Raw genomic sequence first — 18,588 nt, 5'->3', positions numbered from 1 at the left:
TCCCCTTCGCTTTCCTTTTTCTTCTTTCTTTTTCTTTAATTCATCTTACCTTTTTTTCCCACTTCCTCCTCCTCCTCCTCCTCTTTCTCCTCGCCTTGCCCGCTTCAACATAAAAGGAGAAAGGAAGGAAGGAAGGAAGGAAGAAAGGTAGGCAGGCAGGGAGAAGTAAGAAACGGAGTGAGAAAGGTAGGAGGAGAGAGAAAAAAAATGAACCGCAGGAGATCGTGGCGCCCCTCTCCTCCCTCCTCTCCTTCTTCATCCTCTTCACGACACATTTACGGGAAATTTACTAATATATTTTTCTCCCCCTCTCACCCGCTTTCTCTCACTCTCTCACTCACTTCTTCAACATTCTTAGCGGTCTGGGGAGTGGGGGAGGGAGGCGGAGTAGTCGAGGGGAGTGGAGAGAGGAGAAGAAGGGATTGATGGAGAGAACGAAGGGAAATAAATGAATGGAAAAATAAATGAGTATAACGAATATTTAAATTTAGGAATTGTAAGAAGAGAAAGAGGAATGGAGAAAATAGGAAAAAGAGGCGATAAATAGACTGTTTAGAAGATGGGTGAGAGGGATTAACAGACGGAGAGGATAGATGGAAGAAGGGAATTGAGACATGGATGGGGAAAAAGGAGGAATGGAGAAAGGGGAATAGAAGGGAAGGAGGGAGAGAATAGAATGAATTAGATGAGGTTATGATGAAGGAAACGGATGGATGAAGGAGTGGAAAGGATGGAAAAAAAAGTGGGACGGAGTGGGAAGGAGAGAGTAGAGAGAGAGAGAGAGAGAGAGAGAGAGAGAGAGAGAGAGAGAGAGAGAGAGAGAGAGAGAGAGAGAGAGAGAGAGAGAGAGAGAGAGAGAGAGAGAGAGAGAGATGATCTGGACTGGAAAGGAGAGCAAAGGAAATTGGAAAAACAGAGAGAGAGAGAGAGAGAGAGAGAGAGAGAGAGAGAGAGAGTACTTGGCCTTGATAGTAGGTTAAATAAATCGTCGAGATGTGGCTATTTGTACCCCTCTGGCCGGCTGATGGGGAGGAGGAGGAGGAGGAGGAGGAGGAGGAAGGATGTGCTGATGGTAGAAGAGGAAGAGAGGAGAACTGTCGGACGTGGAGGTGAAGGAGAAGGACTAGGAGATGGTGGTGGTGGTGGTGGTAGTGGTGGTGGTGGTGGTGAATGGTGTGTGAGCGGCTGGTGTTTGTCTTGGTTGAGTGGTACTTATCTCAGCTTTTTCCCTCTTTCTCTTTCTCTTTTTATTTTCATTGGAATATGGATTTTTTTCAGAGGGAGAAGAAGAGGAGGGCGCTGTGGCTGACTCCTCTTGATGTGCCGCTGGCCGTGGGTTAGAGGCTCGTATTCTGAGACGTTTTCGGCTCTCATAACAAATATTTCCAAGGGCCACGAAGGATATTAGTCGGGTTCTCATGAGTTTTTTTTTCACGTCCATGGTGCAGAAGCCTCATTATTACTAGGTTCATAAAACTACCCATAGAAATACCAACAACCTCTACGAAAGCCTTGTAAAAAATGTGTGTGTGTGTGTGTGTGTGTGTGTGTGTGTGTGTGTGTGTGTGTGTGTGTGTGTGTGTGTGTGTGTGTGTGTGTGTGTGTGTGTGTGTGTGTATGTAAGCCCCGAAATGTTTGAGAATATTGGCTTCATTGAGACTCTGGGCAGCTATAACCCTTCGGGGCAGTGGTCCGGCGCCCTCACACACCAAAACAAATCATATGTTCAAGTGTTGCTTTTTTTTTTATCGTCAGCGAGGGATGTCTCTTTGTGGTGTCTATAGTTCCTTCCGGTGTCTTTCGTAATACTTCTTTTCACTCTTCCTCAGGTATCTTTAGTAGTACTCTCGCCTCTTCGTGCTCTATATTCCACAGTAGTTCCACAGAAATGAGGTATGGATGTTCATTAAACAAGTTTAAGATAAATACATACGTATATGTAACAAAGAGGTACTAGTAAAAGAACAGTACCTATGCACGAGTATTTTCCTAACTTAATTGAAAAAAGTGTTAATAGCACAAAACTGCTAGATCGGCGTCGCATGACCCTCCAACACACCCCCAACTATTATGCAACTAGGGGTTTAAAATTGAAAATGCTGAAAAGTAAAGATGGCGCCACTATAAACACTTGCCTGCGCCTCAACGGGCTGGGGCCGACCATCAGGCCGTACTGTGAAGGCCTACCGGCGCCACAGGCCAAGACTTAAGAAAAAAAAAGCTGACTTTATTTATAATGCTATGTTGTAAGATTCATCAGGGCTAACAAATGTCATTAAACAATTTCATGTCTACAGTGCATGGGAAAGCCAGGAAAACAACTTGAAGAGAACAACAAGGAGATGGACAATCTGTTGATCGGCATCTGCGACGCCGATAAAAAACGGGCTTTTGCCGGAAGCCGCTTTCACGAGAATACTGTTGACTTACCAGCTTTTTTTGACAGCGGAGACTTGCAGCGTGTGACAATACTGCCGGCGTTTTGATTTCATGCATGGAAAACACTCACAATCGGTCCCAAACAATCGTAACACAACAGCCGCATTGTCCGGGCCGCCACTTTTACGGGAATGATGTTGACAGAAACTTAGAATAATTGGCAACAGTAAGCAACGAGCGTAAAAGCAAGCACATTGTCCGCCGTCACACTTGTTGATGCATTGCTGTCATTCGCACACTCATTCCGCCCATCACCGTGGCAGGAGTGTTTTTTTTTTCAGCAAGGGAGGGAGCTCAAGGGCATAAAACAAAACAAATAAAGAAAAGCCCTCCAGGCGCGCTGCTCCGACAAAAGAAAAAAGAGCGAGAGGCCAGAAGAGAGGTCAGTTTCGAGTAGAGGTGTCTTGATACACCCCCATTGTAAGATAAACTGGAGATACATTTTTGCCGCGACTAACGTACAGGTGACGCCGCTGAGAGGGACGCGGCCACTTTTCCGACGGCGTATTTCAAGTTTCACGTTCCGAGGCGCGCACGACATCACAACCTCTCGTGGCATCAGTCATTGGCGTTAGTAATTAAGCGTTTCCCCTCAGCAATAACTCCATAACGTTGCGCCAATTAAACGATTTGTAGTTTATTTAGTGGCAGTAAATGCATTGGAAATATGGATGTGATATGTCTTTTTGGTGCAGTTGTGCTGATTCTAATTTGTAAACGGTAGGAGGAACGCTGGGAAATGATACAGCTGTGTGTGTGTGTGTGTGTGTGTGTGTGTCTCTCTCTCTCTCTGTCTCTCTCTCTCTCTCTCTCTCTCTCTCTCTCTCTCTCTCTCTCTCTCTCTCTCTCTCTCTCTCTCTCTCTCCCCGTACCCTTGCAGCTAAAGTTCCCCCATTTTAATATTAACACTTACTTTAGTTTGCCCCTTGTACGTACCTTGTTATTTACCGTTTTCTATCTCGCTATGATTACATTGCTCTCCCTCTCTCCCTCGTTCCCTTTCTCCCTCTCCCTTTCCCTCTTATGGCCTTTAATACACTCTTACTGTTCCCTGCTGCGTATGTGGTGATAAGAAATTGCTCGTTTCCATGGTTATAATTAGTTGTGTGGTAATTGTCATAGTTGTTGTGGTGGTGCTGGTGTCGTTGTTGTAGTAGTGGTAGTAGTAGTAGTAGTAGTAGTAGTAGTAGTAGAGGTAGCGTAAAGATAGTAAAGAAAATTATACTGACTCAATTCCTTGCCTGATAACAATCGTGGAACACACACACACACACACACACACACACACACACGTATCTCGTAACCTGTGTCACACCAAATCCAGGCAAAAAGAAAAAAAAAAAGAGAAAACAGTGACTGGCAGCAACAACAATACCAATAACAGCAGCAACAGCAAGAGTCGTTTTATATTTTGTTTGTTTGTTTATATGTCCACCATTCCCTGTGTTTACTCGACTTATTTGGTCGGGTGTTTGTGTTCGAGTGTTTGTTTACGTGTTTGTGCCCGTGTTTGCGTCCGTGTTTGTTGTTTGCCTGCTTGTTAGGGCGGGCAGTAGCAAGCAGTGTAGCCATTCCCAAGGCCATTTAGGCGGCTGAGTTAAGGGACGATAAGTATTGCGCCGCTTGGGATTAGATTCTGCTTTTTGTTTTGGTAATCTCAAGGGTTATGCCTCCCCTTCCTTCCCTCTCCTCTTTTTCATTTTTTTTCTTTATCTTTCCTTCCTTTCCTTATCTTCGTTTTCTTTTTTGTCCCCTCCTTCCTTTCTCTTTAATCTTTTCTTTCTTTCATACCCTTCGCTTCCCTTCCCTTCCTTTCCTTCCCTTCCCTTCCCTTCCCTTTCCTTTCCTTTATTTCCTTTCCTTTCCTTTCTTTTCCTTTCCTTTCCTTAACTTACTTTTCTCTAACATTTCCTACTCTTCCCTTCCCTTCCCTTCCCTTCCCTTTCCTTTATTTCCTTTCCTTTCCTTTCCTTTCCTTTCCTTTCCTTTCCTTAACTTACTTTTCTCTAACATTTCCTACTCTTCCCTTCCCTTCCCTTCCCTTCCCTTTCCTTTATTTCCTTTCCTTTCCTTTCCTTTCCTTAACTTACTTTTCTCTAACATTCCCTACTCTTCCCTTCCTTTCCTTTCCCTTCCCTTCTCTTCCCTTTCCTCCCCTTACTTTTTTTTTCCTTTCGTTCCTTACCCCTTTATTTCCTTTACCGTTACTTCCCTTTCCTTGACTTTTCTTGCCATCTCCTTTGTTTCTTTGCCATTTTCCTTTCCTTTGCCTCCTCTCCTCTTTTCCTTCCTCCCCCTCCTTTTTCTTGCCCCTGCTTTTATCTGCTTTATTCTTCCCTTCCTTTTTCCTTTCTTCGTTTATCTATTTATTTCGTATTACTCTATCACATACTCTTTTCATTTGTTTTAATTCCCTTTACTTATTATTTCCTTACCTCTTGCCTTCTTTTTCCTTTCCCTTCCTTTTCTTCCTTTTTTTTCCTTTCCCCTTCTCATCTACTTCCCAATCTTCCTTGTCTTACTTGCATTGCCCTTCCCACCTGTCCATGCTCCCATCTTCCTTCCTTCACAGTTATCCATCCTTTCCTCTTCCTCTCTTTCCTCCTCCTCCTATTCCTCCTCTTCCTCCTTTCTTTTCATTACTCACATTCCATGCTTTCTCTTCCCCTCACCTCTCCTCCACTTCTCTTCTGGCTCTTCTTCCCCTCCTTCTCTCACTACCTTCTCCCCTCCTCCCTATCTTCTTTAGTATTACGCATTTTATTGTTATTTGCTTTCTTTGTTCTTTCTTCCTTATGTTTTATGGTAATAGTAGTAGTAGTAGTAGTAGTAGTAGTAGTAGTAGTAGTAATTGTTGTTTATGTTTATTCTTTGGTATTCATGTTCTCCTACCTCGTCTTGTTCCTATTGTTGCTATGTCTCCTCTCTCATTACCTCTCCTGCAGCAGCCTGTCCTCCCTCCTTTCTTCCTGTCATCTCTCCCCTCCTCCCCGTCCCCCGCTCCCCTTTCCCTTCATTCTCTTCTCGTCTTCCTTACGCCACTTTCCCTTCTGCTTCCTTCTGCGTCCTTTCCTCCCCTCCTCAAACGTCCCTTCCCTCCTGTCCATTTTGCGTCATCCCTCACTTTCTTATTCCTCCTCCTTTTTTTCTATTCGCTACCCCCTTTCTAGCTTCCTCCTCATCTCCTCCTCCTCCTCCTCCTCCTCCTCCTCTTCTCCCATCTCTTTGAGCTTATCTTTTATTCCGTAACTCAATCATTCTTCTATCCCATTACATTCTCCTTCCCTCTCTCCCTCCCTATTCCTCCTTCGCTCCTATCTATCTCTACCTGCTTTCCTTCTTCCCTTTCTTTTACCGTCTCTCCCCACGCTTTTTCCTCTTCCTTTTGCCCGTTCACCCTTCATTTTCCCTTTTCCCTGTATTGTCTTCTCCTCCCCCTTCTCTTTTTCTATTCTCTCCTACTCGTTTTATTTGTTTTCTTTTTCAGCACCCTTTCTCTTACCCCCTCGTTTAATACTCTTTCCTGCTATCTACCTCCTTCCTTCCTTTCATTCCCTCCCTTCTTTCCTCGCTCTCTTTCTCCGTTTTTCCTTCCCTCTTGCTTTCCCCTTTCCTTCCCTCTCTTCTCTTCCTTTCTATCTCCCTCCTTCTTTCCCTTCCCTCCCTTCCTCCCTCGCTTCTCATTCTCTCTCCTCTTTCTCCGGTTCTCCCTCCCTTTCCCTCTCCCGCCTTCCTCTCTTTTCCTTGCTACATTCCTTCTCTCCCTTCTCTCCTTTCTCTCCTCACTTTTCTTACTCTCTCCTCTTTCTCCATTTCTCCCTCCCACTTTGCCTCCGTCCATTTCTTCCGCGTTATATCCCTCTTTACTTCCCCTGTCTTCCTTCTTGCCTCTCTTCTTCTATTCTCATCTTTTTCTCCGTTTCTTCCTCCCTCTCACCCTCATTTCTTTACACTGTCAATCATCCCCTTCCTCCCTCGCTTCCTCCCTTCCCCCATCCCCTTTCCTGCGTCTTCCTTGCTCATTAAGTATCACAGACAGTCCTCGTCCACAGTAGGCATATTACTAAGAAAAATGAAATAGTCTTTGTCGCTGCAGGAGGCTCTTTTCATCTTTCATGTCCTCCCTTTTTTCCCGACGTAATAATTCCTCCTCGTGTTGTATTCAAAGTATGAGGTTTTGTACAGCTTTCCATTCATGCATTTCAATATTATGTTTACTTCAACAAAATAAAAGGTATAAAAATGAAACAAAAAGAAAAAACATGACTGAATGGCTTTGGTGGACCATATGGAAAGCTCGCCCGTGCTTTGAGGAAAGACCACGAGCGCTTCCAGAGATCCGGAGCCTGAAGTGTTTCGGATGTGAACTGATCCAGAGATGGAATACCGAAGTGGGTGACGGGCGAGGGCTTGGGCTTGATATAGGCCATGAATGCTTGGTTCCTGGTTCTCTCAGCGGGGGTCCGGTAAACCTATGTACAATCCGATAAAAAGTTGTCAGTACGGCGGCCAGTGTTTATTCTTTGGCGTACGCAACTTCAATGTGCATGGATCCAACATCATATACGTTTCTTATTACTACACTTTCCCCATCATACTATTAACATTCTGATCATTAATGCTACAGCTCACAATTATATTCCCTTATTTTTCTACGGTAATGGGAGAGCGTCGCGTATATATTACTACAGTGGTGTGTTGCAGCAGCCGGCTTATATTATTTTTTTTTACATATCAGATTTGCTTAAATTGCTTACAAAATCTCCGTAATCGCTGCCACCCTCTATGGAAACCGTAATGGTAGGAGGTCTTTCCCCTCTGATACATTAGAGAGAGAGAGAGAGAGAGAGAAGCTAGACAAACAGGTGGAGAGAAGGGAGAAGGAAGGGGAGTGTGATGGAAGAGACAAAGGATAGAGGAAGGGATATAGGGAGTGGGGTGAATGTAGGGGAAGGGAGAGGAGAGGAGAGGAGAGGAGAGGAGAGGAGAGGAGAGGAGGGGTGGGAGGGGAAAAGGAGGATACAGAATTGTAATTGAAGGGTGCGAGAGCGAATAGAGAAGGGAAACAGAGGGGAGGGGAGGGAGAGGGAGGGAAAGGACATCAGAATTGCAAAGGTTTCCCGACTCGCCATTCTTCCTATCCTTCCTTTGTACACACACACACACACACACACACACACACACACACACACACACACACACACACACACACACACACACACACACACACACACACACACACACACACACACACACACACACACACACACACACACACACACACACACACACACACACACACACACACACACACACACACACACACACACACACACACACACACTTTTAGCGTACTCATATATGAATATTCACACCTGCATAGAAGTGATTCCACACCTGTATTTTTCGGCGAGAAGGAAAAATATTCAGTCTCTCTCTCTCTCTCTCTCAAGATTATTTTACGTTTATTCTTTTATTCCTTTTTAAGTCCTCATTTGAATTTTATCTTTTTTGGATCCCCTTCCTCATCAATGATTTTTATATTTATTCTTTCTCTTAATTCCTAATCCTCCTCCTACTTCTTTACCTCTTCATTTTTCTTCCTTCTCGTTCAATCTCCGAATTCATCATTGTCTTCCTCTTTCTCTTCTTTTCTTCTTATTCATCATTTCCCCTCTATTCTTTCTCATCTTCCTCCTCTTCTTCTCCTCTTCTTCCTCCTCCTCTGCATTCATCCCCATCTTTTTATTCCTCTTCCTTGTCATTCATCTTGTTGTTTTTGCTCCTTTTCTTCCTCCTCCTTGTCCTCCTCCTCCTCTTCATCTTTATTCGTCTCATTCTGTCTCCTCATTCTCCCCCAGCTCCTCCTCCTCACCTTTGTTCACCACCTTCTATTCCTTCTTTTACTGCATCAGAATAACCAACACCACCTCCACCACCACCACTCCCACTTCCTTCTCCTCCTCCTTCATCTCTTCCTTTATATCCTCTATAAGTCATAACTCTCCGCTTCTTCACCATCGAGGATTATTTGAATGCTGTCTCTTCTCCCTCCTCCTTCGGGCGCTCGCTATTTACTTAAGCCCTCTCGTGGCCATGTGAGGGGCCCGGAAAGCCTTGCTGTGTGTTGTAATGGAGTCAGGCTGACATTTATTGCGCGTACTTCGTCACTGAAAGAAAGAGTTAGGGAAAGGGAAAGGGTGGGCCGGGAGGAGCCAGAGAGAGAGAGAGAGAGAGAGAGAGAGAGAGAGAGAGAGAGAGAGAGAGAGAGAGAGAGAGAGAGAGAGAGAGAGAGAGAGAGCAATAAAATATACAGTGACCAGGTCAGTAATCTAAGCTATTGAATTCTTTTGCATATATTTAATGTATTTTTGACCTCAAATACTTATCTGGAAATTTCTTTCATGTTTCGTTCTGGTAAAGATGCCTATCGGTAAAAAATATCACGTATTTTCTTTTAAGCGGAAAAATGTTTCAATTTCTGTTCAACAAAACCTAAAAAATATTTTTTGTCTGTAGCAGTATGGAGTTTAAAGTTCGAACAACCTACTTCCATTCTATATACTCGAAGAAAGTTACAGCACGTATTTGATAAATGGAAGAACGTACTTTAAAAATACCAATAAAGTCTTCGGTATTTGATGATCACATTTCAGTAAAATCTCTAGAGTCAAGGCACTCGAAGTTGTGCTCAAACAACTTTTCATCAGCATTTATTTTTAAATAAACAGCAAAATAGTAAAAAAGATAAAGATTTCAATAACGTGAAGTAAAAAAATCTCTTGGCTTAGGAAGGAAGTCGACGTTTTCTAAGAAGTCTTCTGAGGTCGTGGGTTTGAAGGTGGTCATTGCCGGGCTCCATCCATCACATTATTAGTTACCTCAGAGCGCCGGCAGGGGGACCATCAATAGCTCCTCACTCTCCCAGTTGCCTTTCCTCTACACTTGCCATTATCCCCACTCTCCTTTGACCTTTCCTTCCCATTTTCATCTTCCCTCCTGTGACCTTCCTTTCATATATTTATTTTTTTCTTCCATTTTTTCTTCTTTTTTGACCGGCCATTCAGTTTTATCCCTTCCTCTTCAGGCCATTTGTTTTCATTTCTACCTCACACCTTTCACCTACATCTGTTTTTTTCTTTTCTTATTCTCCAATTTGGTCTTTTCATTCTCCTCTTCCCTCCCCACCTTTTTACCTACCTTTCATCCTCTCATTAGGCCTGTCTCTCTCTCCTTCCCTTACTTCTTTCCATCTGCTTTTCCCCCTCTTCTTTGTTCCTTTCAAGCTGCCTTTCCTTTCTTTCTCCATCAGTCGTTTGAACTTTTTCTTCTCTTCTCCTTTCCTCCTGCCATTCACTTTACCCTGTCCTTCACTGACATCTCCAACAGCATTTCTCTTTCCGCCTCTCCTTTTTCTTTTCTTCATATCTTTTTATTCGTTAAATTTCTTTTCTTTCATCTACTTTTTCTCCACTTGCTTTCGCTTTCTTCAATTTCTCCTCCTCTTCCCCCATTTCATCTTTCCCATTTAATGCCTCACGATTTCTCCTATTTTATACTTCGCCCTCTTAATAGCGGATTACATAACTTGTTTTCGAAGGATAAGATGTTTTTTGAGCATCGCCTTACCGTCAAGTGCTTACCAAGGCCATTGAAATATAAAGCCTACCCGCTTGGAAGGGCGGAGTGGGGGTAAAAGTTGGGGATATATGGTGTCTTATTCTCCTCGTCTACCATGGCCTTCCTACTCTTAGAAATCCTTGGTTGGACGAGGCACAGCTTGCGACTCAACCTTGATGCTGCCAAGCTGTCTCGGCGTAGGTTTCAATGTCGATGATATTTTTTTTTTTCACCTGAGTATTTTTTTTTTTTTTGTGCTGGTAAATATCTTAAACCATCAGAGCCAGAGATGTGTGTTTATGTCGAATGTGGGATGAATAACATAATTTAACATAAGCAAAATCGGTGGAATGATTGAGTTGAAGTAATGCCAAGCGAGAAAGAATGCCCAGTTGTTTTATCGCCCTAATCATCTTATTCCACGAACATATTTGCTTTATGATATTAGATGGGAGTATTATTGAGTGTAGAAGCAGCCACAAACATTGGGACCTAGGTGGCAAGAGAAACGTGACATCACAGCCATCCCACGTGTACCCCCCACCTCCAAGGCAGTTGACCTTATATTCTAATGACCTTGGTGTTTTTTCACAGTAACGGGAGTAGTGGAAAGGGAATAAAAAAGGAACAAACAACTGCTTCTCGGGACTGGCAAGAGTGGGAGAGACGTAGCCCTCGAGAACCAATCATGGGTCACTTCCACCGCGATGTTTTTCCCTTCAACCACGAGTCCTTATTGGTCATGACATCAGCGGCAGCCCGAGCAAGTTTTATTTTTATAGACTTCAGGAACGTGGCGGTCTTATTTCTGCGTATTGAGTGCTTACGTCGAGCTCTCTTTGTTGGCTTCTTCTTTCTTCTCTTTTCCACAAACTCCTCTCCGTTCAACGCCTCCATCTCCTCCGCCTCCGCCTCCGCCTCCTTCTCCACTTTCACTACCACTTTTACTTGGTGTCTATTCCTTAACAGCCCACGCAGGTCTCCACACATATTCATCTTATACTGCCTAAATTTGAGCTCTTGTCTCCTCTTTCTTCTTCCTCCTCCCCTCCCAACTCTTCCCTCTACCACTACAGCTACTACTATTACTACTACTTTTACTACTACTACTACTACTACTACTACTACTACAAATACTTTTTTTTACGTCCTTGCCTGTTGCGCCGGTAGGCTTTCTTTGGGGGCCTGGTAGTCGGCCCGAACCGTCATGGCGCAGTCACATGTTTATAGTGGCGCCATCTATTCTTGGTTCATGTTGCCCCTCGGAGCTCATTCTTGATTTCCTTTGGACAGCTCCTCTAGAGGCTGGGTAGATAGGTGGTCTTCAGAACAGCATGTGGGCACTGGTGACTGAAAAATACCAGGTGGTAGCGGCGGATTCAAACCTGCATCATCCATGACACGGTGATAGTGGGACCGGCACGCTAACCACTCAGTCACCGCCTTCCCCCCACACTACTACTACTTCTACTACTACTACTACTACTACTACTACTACTACTACACGTTATTTACGCCTGTTCCTTCACGCCTCATGACTCCTACACATTCAGACTCCTCTGGTATAACAGAGAAGTCAGAACATAAAATATATATATAAACAACTGCCAAAACAGGGGAAAAAAAATTAAGGGCTTTTTTTACGTTCCTCTCGAATTCGTGATGGACATTTTTTTCTTTGAGGGGGATGCGCAGTGAGTTGTCCTATAGTTTTTGGTTCAAGTTTGATTCAAAAAGTTATCCTGTGTTTCGGCGAGATAAAGAGACCACAAAAAAATATGCAAAAAAGTTGCTAGAATACATAGAAACATTGGGCGGAAATGGACCTATTAAAAATCTGAGTAAGATCAACTGTTCTCTCAGTAATGTCTGGAGCTAAATTTATTTTTGTGAATAGGAAGGAGAGGGGGGGAGAGACAGAGTGTGAGGGATGAGGGAGGGAGGAATGGTGGTGATATTAGCGTATGATAATGTAGATTGTGTGAGGTGTTTGGTTAAGGAAACTTTTGTAAGGCTGTGCTTGAGAGAGAGAGAGAGAGAGAGAGAGAGAGAGAGAGAGAGAGAGAGGTCGTTTTGGATATTTTTGGCAGGTTATTCAGGTACACCGCGAATTGAGCTCAAAACAGGCTGATGACAGATTTACGGAGAAGCTAAGGCTCACTGATGCTTTATTTATTTCGGGACGTATTAGCAGGAATGATACCCTCTAAGGCAGTTGTTCTTAACCTGGGATCGACCGAACCGCAGGGGCTCGGCGAGCTAGTCTCAGGAGTTCGGCGAAGACCCTCCCGAAAAACATTGCAATTTTGCAATTGAATTCTAACCGAATTTTTTTTCAGATTTTCATAAATTATAATGGAATCCATTCTTTGTTTTATCCAAAATTAATTTACTCCTGAACTTTGAAGTAATTTTTCTTCCACTTGTATTTTTTTCTTCATACTTGAGGGGTTCGGCTACTGTGCAGAGGTTTTCGTTAGGGTTCGGCGCCTCCGAAAAGGTTAAGAACCACTGCAGTCTAAGGAGATAGTTAGCCCTAGGAGTTAGCCTCGTTATGAGCTAAGAGGCTGTTTACTACTTGTTAATCTACTCTCATGTTTTTTCGTCCTCCTCTTAATCAGTGTTTCCTCCTTAACCTCCTCCTTAATCTTCCTTACCCTCTTCCTTTTTAATGTTCCTTCGGCTTATTCCTTAATGTTTCCTCCTCCTCCTCAGTATTTCTTCGTCCTCCTCTACAATGTTTCCTCCTCCTCAGTATTTCTTCGTCCTCCTCTTCAATGCTTCCTCCTCCTCCTCAGTATTTCTTCGTCCTCCTCTTCAATGCTTCCTCATCCTCCTCTTCTTCCTCAGTGTTTTCTTGTTTTCCTTTTCAATATTTCCTCGTCCTCCTCCTCAGCATTTCTTTGCCATCCTCCTCAATATTTCCTCGTCCTCCTTCTTTTCAGTGTTACCTCCACCTCCTCCTTCTCAGTGTTACCTCCACCTCTTCAATGCCCGTCACCTCCTCGTTACCGCATCCATCATCCTCCCTCTACTCTCCATTTCTCTTTACCCGTTTTTCAGTTTCTGTCTCCTTGCTTCCTTCCCTTCACGTCCTCGCCTTCGTGTCTCCATTATTCCTTCCTTCCACGAACACTTGAATTTTTCCTTAAATCTTCCCATTGCACAAATTTTTCCCTTATTACCTTTCTATATTTGTTTATTTGTGCTCCGTCCTTCTTGGTAATATTTTTCCGAGCATTCCTCTCTCGTACCTTTCCTTATTAATGGTTGAAAGTCCGTCCCGCAGCACAAAGCTTCGCCTTCATTACGATGACTTTTTTTTCCCCTACTCCGTTCTCACTTCTCTTCCCTCTGTAATTTGAATGCCTCCCTCTCTCTTTCATGTCTTCTTATTCTTATCGAAAACTAACTCAACACTTCCAATCATCTTATTACCTTACCTTCCTGCACACATTTATCCACCTCCTTCCCTCTGCATTTATCCTTCCGTGCCTTCCTCTCGCTTTCGTCCCTCTCTCTTTCCTCCTCCTCTCTCGTCCTCTCTTTCCTCCCTCTCTTTCCAACCTTTCCATTCTTATCTAAAACTAATTCCACGCCACCATTACCTTTTACTTCACCTCTCTCTCCGGTTCCCTCCTTTTGCATCCTCTCCTCCATGTCTCCTTCCGCTCCTTTCCCTCCCATTCGTGCCTAAAACTGATTATTATTCTTCACCAGTAACCTTGTCCATCATTTCCTTCTCTCTCTCTCTCTCTCTCTCTCTCTCTCTCTCTCTCTCTCTCTCTCTCTCTCTCTCTCTCTCTCTCTCTCTCTCTCTCTCTCTCTCTCTCTCTCTCTCTCTCTCTCTCTCTCTCTCTCTCTCTCTCTCTCTCTCTCTCTCTCTCTCTCTCTCTCTCTCTCTCTCTAATTTGTATAAAAAACTAAACTTCTTCATTTCCTTCCTCCCACACCTTTCTCCACGTCCCCTTCCCTCAGTATTTTTTCCTCCGCGCTTCCTTTTCTCTTTTCGTCCCTTCCCTCTTCGCCCTCAGCAGTCACCGGAAAGGGGGAAGAGGGGAGGGGAAGGAGGGGCGGTGGTTGGACAGAGGAGTTCCTTCGACACAGGCGCCTGCCCGCCAGAACCTCAGTGGTCTGGAAGCCGCGAGAGGGAGTACACGCACGCCCCGTCTCCGCGCCTCTCCACGCGTCGCGCCAGCACACCTGTGGCCACGCACGCTACCTGTTGGGACGCCCTCACCTGGCCGTGCCCTCACCTGGCTGTGCCCTTACCTGTACCAAATCTTTGCCGCGTCAGCACCGCCGGCACGCCCTGAAATGCATCCGAGTTGTGGAATTATTGCTCTATTTTCGGCGTGTTTTTGAAATTGAGTGTCGCCCCTTCTGCTCGACGGAAGGCTTGACTGACGGGAGGATTTTGAAGGTTATTAAGTTTTATTTTTATTTTTTGAAGAAAGGCAAAGTGACTGACGTTCTTTTGACGCTCGGCTCTTCTTGTTTTAAGACTTAGAGCTGTGTGTGTGTGTGTGTGTGTGTGTGTGTGTGTGTGTGTGTGTGTGTGTGTGTGTGTGTGTGTGTGTGGTGGCAGGAAAAGACACTGTGGAGACAAACTGTTTGCGATGAACATAGAGAAAATTCATTCGGCTTACGAAATCAGATGTCACTTGTATGGCAATGGCATAAGGAAGATGTGAAGGAATTGAGAGATTCAGATATCAGGAAAATATTCTCGGACAACGAATACGTGAACGAAGAGAGATGCTAAAGGCAGAAGAAAAAATAGAATAAGTAGAAGAAGTAGAAGAAGTGAAAGAAGAAGAAGAAAAGGAAGAAAAAGAAGAAGAAAAAGAAGAAGAAGAAGAAGAAAAAGAAGAAGATAATAGGATAAAACAGAAGACGAGGACGAAAATAAAATAAACGAAAAATACATAGAAAAAATGTACGAAAAATACTAAGAAGATATGATGAAAACAAGTACGCGAGGATGAGGATGGGGACAACAAATCAAGAAAAGGAGAAGTAAAGGAAGAGGAGATCGCCAACGTCGCCCTTCAGACAGTATTGTTGTGTAGTTGTTCAAGGGAGGAAAGATAAGCTACCCTTCACTTACTCACGCACTCACTCACTCACTCACTCACTCATTCACGCCTCTCGCTCTTTTACTCACTCTGCCACTCACTCACCACACTCCCACCCACACAATGGATCCTTCCCTCCTTCTTTTCCTCTCTTCCTCCCTCGCCCACTCTCTCCCTCGCTTCCTCTTTCCCTCTCTCCCTACCTCCTTACCTCAAGTTCCTTTCTAACCCTCCCTCCTTCCCTCCCTTCCTTCCTACTTACATCTGTTCTTTCTCCTTCTAACCTTCTCTCCTCCCCTACATCAATTCTTCCCACTTCTAACCCTCCCCCTTATCTCAGTTTCTCCCTCTTCTTACCCTCCCTCCTCCTCCTCCTCCACCTGCTCTGCCTGAAGGATCTCCGGAAACATGACAGAATCTTGCCACTTGAAGCACGAAATCTTTGCGCTGATAAAATTGGCAACAAAATAACAATGAGAAGAGAGAACACACACATAAGTGCACAACTGAAAGACAAATAGACCAAAATAATTCAATGCCAAATGGAAAATAAAAAAAAACGCTACACAAAAGGTAAAATCCAACAAAGAATGGGTAAATAGAAAATAAGAACTCCAATCGAAAGACAAAAAGTAGAAAAAGGAAACACTATGGAAACGTAAAGAAGCAAAGAGGGGAAAGGCAACGCTTTGATGAAATGTTTGGTCGAGGAACAACAAAGAGATTACCTTCCAACACAAAAGGAAATCTAATTCGAATAAAGAATCAATTCGAAAAATTCTTCCCTTAGAAACGATGGGGAAGAAAATAGTTTCCAGTAAGACGTCAGAAGCTCCCCTGGAAAGAAATTCTGTGAGACTTTACAATTCAACCCTTGTAGCAAAACGCGAAAATACACGACCCGCCATAAAAGGAAAACAAGGAAAGCTGCTTGAAAGAAGTCGCGTTACAAAATATCGTTCCGTTACAGTCGAGCCTGAAATTTTCCAACAATGACAACAACGACAGCAACAAGAGCAATAACAGCAACAGCAACAACAACACTACATTGGATACAACTCGTATTGGAAAACCTTCAGTGTCATGCAGGATACCTTACCTGCCCTCCTGACCTGCTTGTCTTTTTTATCTACTATGTGGCGGCTTGAAAGGGAGAAACACACTCACCCTCTTTCTAATCTCACGAAGAAAACGTCATTTTTATATATATTTATAAGTTTTAACATGTGTGTACCCTAGAACCTGAAGCGTTCATATTCACTTTACTTTAATCTCATACGCATTTGTGGACTTCAGAATCACGAAGCGACCAGAGCCGTAATGGGATACTTTAGGGCCGAACGCCTTTCCATTCTTCTCCAACACAAACGAAACAGTTGTGGACTCCACAGACCGTCTTTTGTTGCCGGAGGTATCAAAACAAGGCCTTTGTGTCCCTTAGAATTATTCATCAACACGAAATGAAAACTATTGAAACCGTAAATATTTTCACGTTCTTCTTTTGCTTTTTGAAAACAGATAATTCCAAAGTTTATAAAACTTTAATAGTGCAAAACTTCAAAATCAACATCTGGATAAATATTTTCCTTCGTCACTTTTACACCTAGTACAGAACATTTGTTGATTTTGAATTTGGAGAGTTGCGGTGTTAGTAAGAGCATCTGATAAACTTATAATAAAAAAAACTAGAGTAAACAGGAAAAAAAATAATTAACAGACGAGACATTGGTGAAAAAAATATAGCTGCCTTGTGGCCAAAACTGAGATAAAAAGAAGAAAAGTGAGCTGCCTTGTGTAAGAATCAAAACTCCTTGTGTTTTTGAAGAAACAGAACAAGCATCCTCATCCACCGACCTCTGCCAGTCACGAGGGTGATCTAACACACAAGAAGCAGGCGGCGCCGTGTTCCTTCCGTCAGCTGTCTGGAGGAGGCAGACCGAGGAAGGGCGGCGAACGGTAACTTTTTAGTGACACCTTTAGTGACTTCACCGCTGCTTCTTTGCCAGAGGGGCGCCGCTTCCGTCACGTGCTGGGCTGAGGCAAAGTAAGTGGATTTGTGTTTGGTTGTGTGTGCTCTGTTTGTTCGTTCGATTGTTTGTTTATGTGTTTGTTTATTAGTGTATGTGTTCCTGTGTGTGATGATGATGATGATGATAATAATAATAATAATAATAATAATAATAATAATAATAATAATAATAATAATAATTATTATGTATGTGTGTGTGTGTGTGTGTGTGTGTGTGTGTGTGTGTATTTTTTTTTTAATTATTATAATATACGTTTTTTCGCTGCTTGGCAGCCTTTCGGCGGAAAATTTACAATATAAAATGATGGAGGATTACAATAAAAAAGCCATGTTGAGGTGCGAGAGGGAAGGGAAGTGTGTCGAGTCAGGTGATAGGTGGCTGAAATTCCAAGGAGAGGCGGCGGGGTGTGAATGTGTGTGTGTGTGTGTGTGTGTGTGTGTGTGTGTGTGTGTGTGTGTGTGTGTGTGTGTGTGTGTGTGTGTGTGTGTGTGTGTGTGTGTGTGTGTGTGTGTGTGTGTGTGTGTGTGTGTGTGTGTGTGTGTGTGTGTGTCTCTCTCTCTCTCTCTCTCTCTCTCTCTCTCTCTCTCTCTCTCTCTCTCTCTCTCTCTCTCTCTCTCTCTCTCTCTCTCTCTCTCTCTCTCTCTCTCTCTCTCTCTCTCTCTCTCTCTCTCTCTCTCTCTCTCTCTCTCTCTCTCTCTCTCTCTCTCTCTCTCTCTCTCTCTCTCTCTCTCTCTCTCTCTCTCTCTCTCTCTCTCTCTCTCTCTCTCTCTCTCTCTCTCTCTCTCTCTCTCTCTCTCTCTCTCTCTCTCTCTCTCTCTCTCTCTCTCTCTCAAGGTAGGCTCGGGCAGTCTTTCTGTGTATTAATAATAAAATGCTAATAAGAGGTGTACGCGGGCCATTAACGGATAACGGCGGCGACTCAGAGACAAACGGCCAATGCATAGCGAGCGTGTTTTAAACGAATGCGTTTGTTCAGTATTCATTTGTAGCCCGGCCGGCCATAACAGTAACATTAATGAATGATATTAATGCTAATGATGTGTCTAAAATTGGCGCCACGGTAGCAGCGGCAGCGGACAAACGAGCTGGTGCTGGTTAGGTTAAGCTCAATAATGATAGTAATTATCGTAGCGGCAGCAGCATGGGCGGCCATTACGGCGTACGCAGCCACCCTACCGGCGGGGCTGTAAGGAAATTCAATAATCGCCGAGTCGACATAAAGTTTTGAAATCATTAAGACACCTTGTAATGCATCTTACACGTGAGGAAATAAAGTCCAAGTGTACACCATATAAGTTTGTTTAACGGGCCTGCTGAGACACACCTGAGGACCCTTGACGAACACAAGAAAACGCTGAAGCAATCAATAAATATGTCACTCAACACGATGAAGGGTAAAGAAAATTGATGGTTCGAGTGTA

At 43.7% G+C, this 18,588-nt stretch overlaps 1 protein-coding gene across 2 annotated transcripts in view; it reads left to right on the top strand.

Annotated features, from left to right (window-relative positions):
* LOC127004391 (histamine H1 receptor-like) overlaps positions 1-18,588 on the top strand; it is a 302,097-nt gene that overhangs the window by 131,851 nt on the left and 151,658 nt on the right. Inside the window, exon 1 of one of the 2 annotated variants that reach the window (XM_050872036.1) lies at positions 15,835-17,181. The exons of the other annotated variant lie outside the window; for it this stretch is intronic. The gene's annotated coding sequence lies outside the window, so the exon portion shown is untranslated. Of the gene's footprint in view, positions 1-15,834; positions 17,182-18,588 lie in introns of those variants that run through there. 2 annotated transcript variants of the gene reach the window in all.

The sequence above is a fragment of the Eriocheir sinensis genome, chromosome 28 (assembly GCF_024679095.1).
Source record: "Eriocheir sinensis breed Jianghai 21 chromosome 28, ASM2467909v1, whole genome shotgun sequence".
Classification (NCBI taxonomy): domain Eukaryota; kingdom Metazoa; phylum Arthropoda; class Malacostraca; order Decapoda; family Varunidae; genus Eriocheir; species Eriocheir sinensis.
Note: the sequence above shows the minus strand (reverse complement) of the source record. Positions and strands in the feature narration are given on the sequence as shown.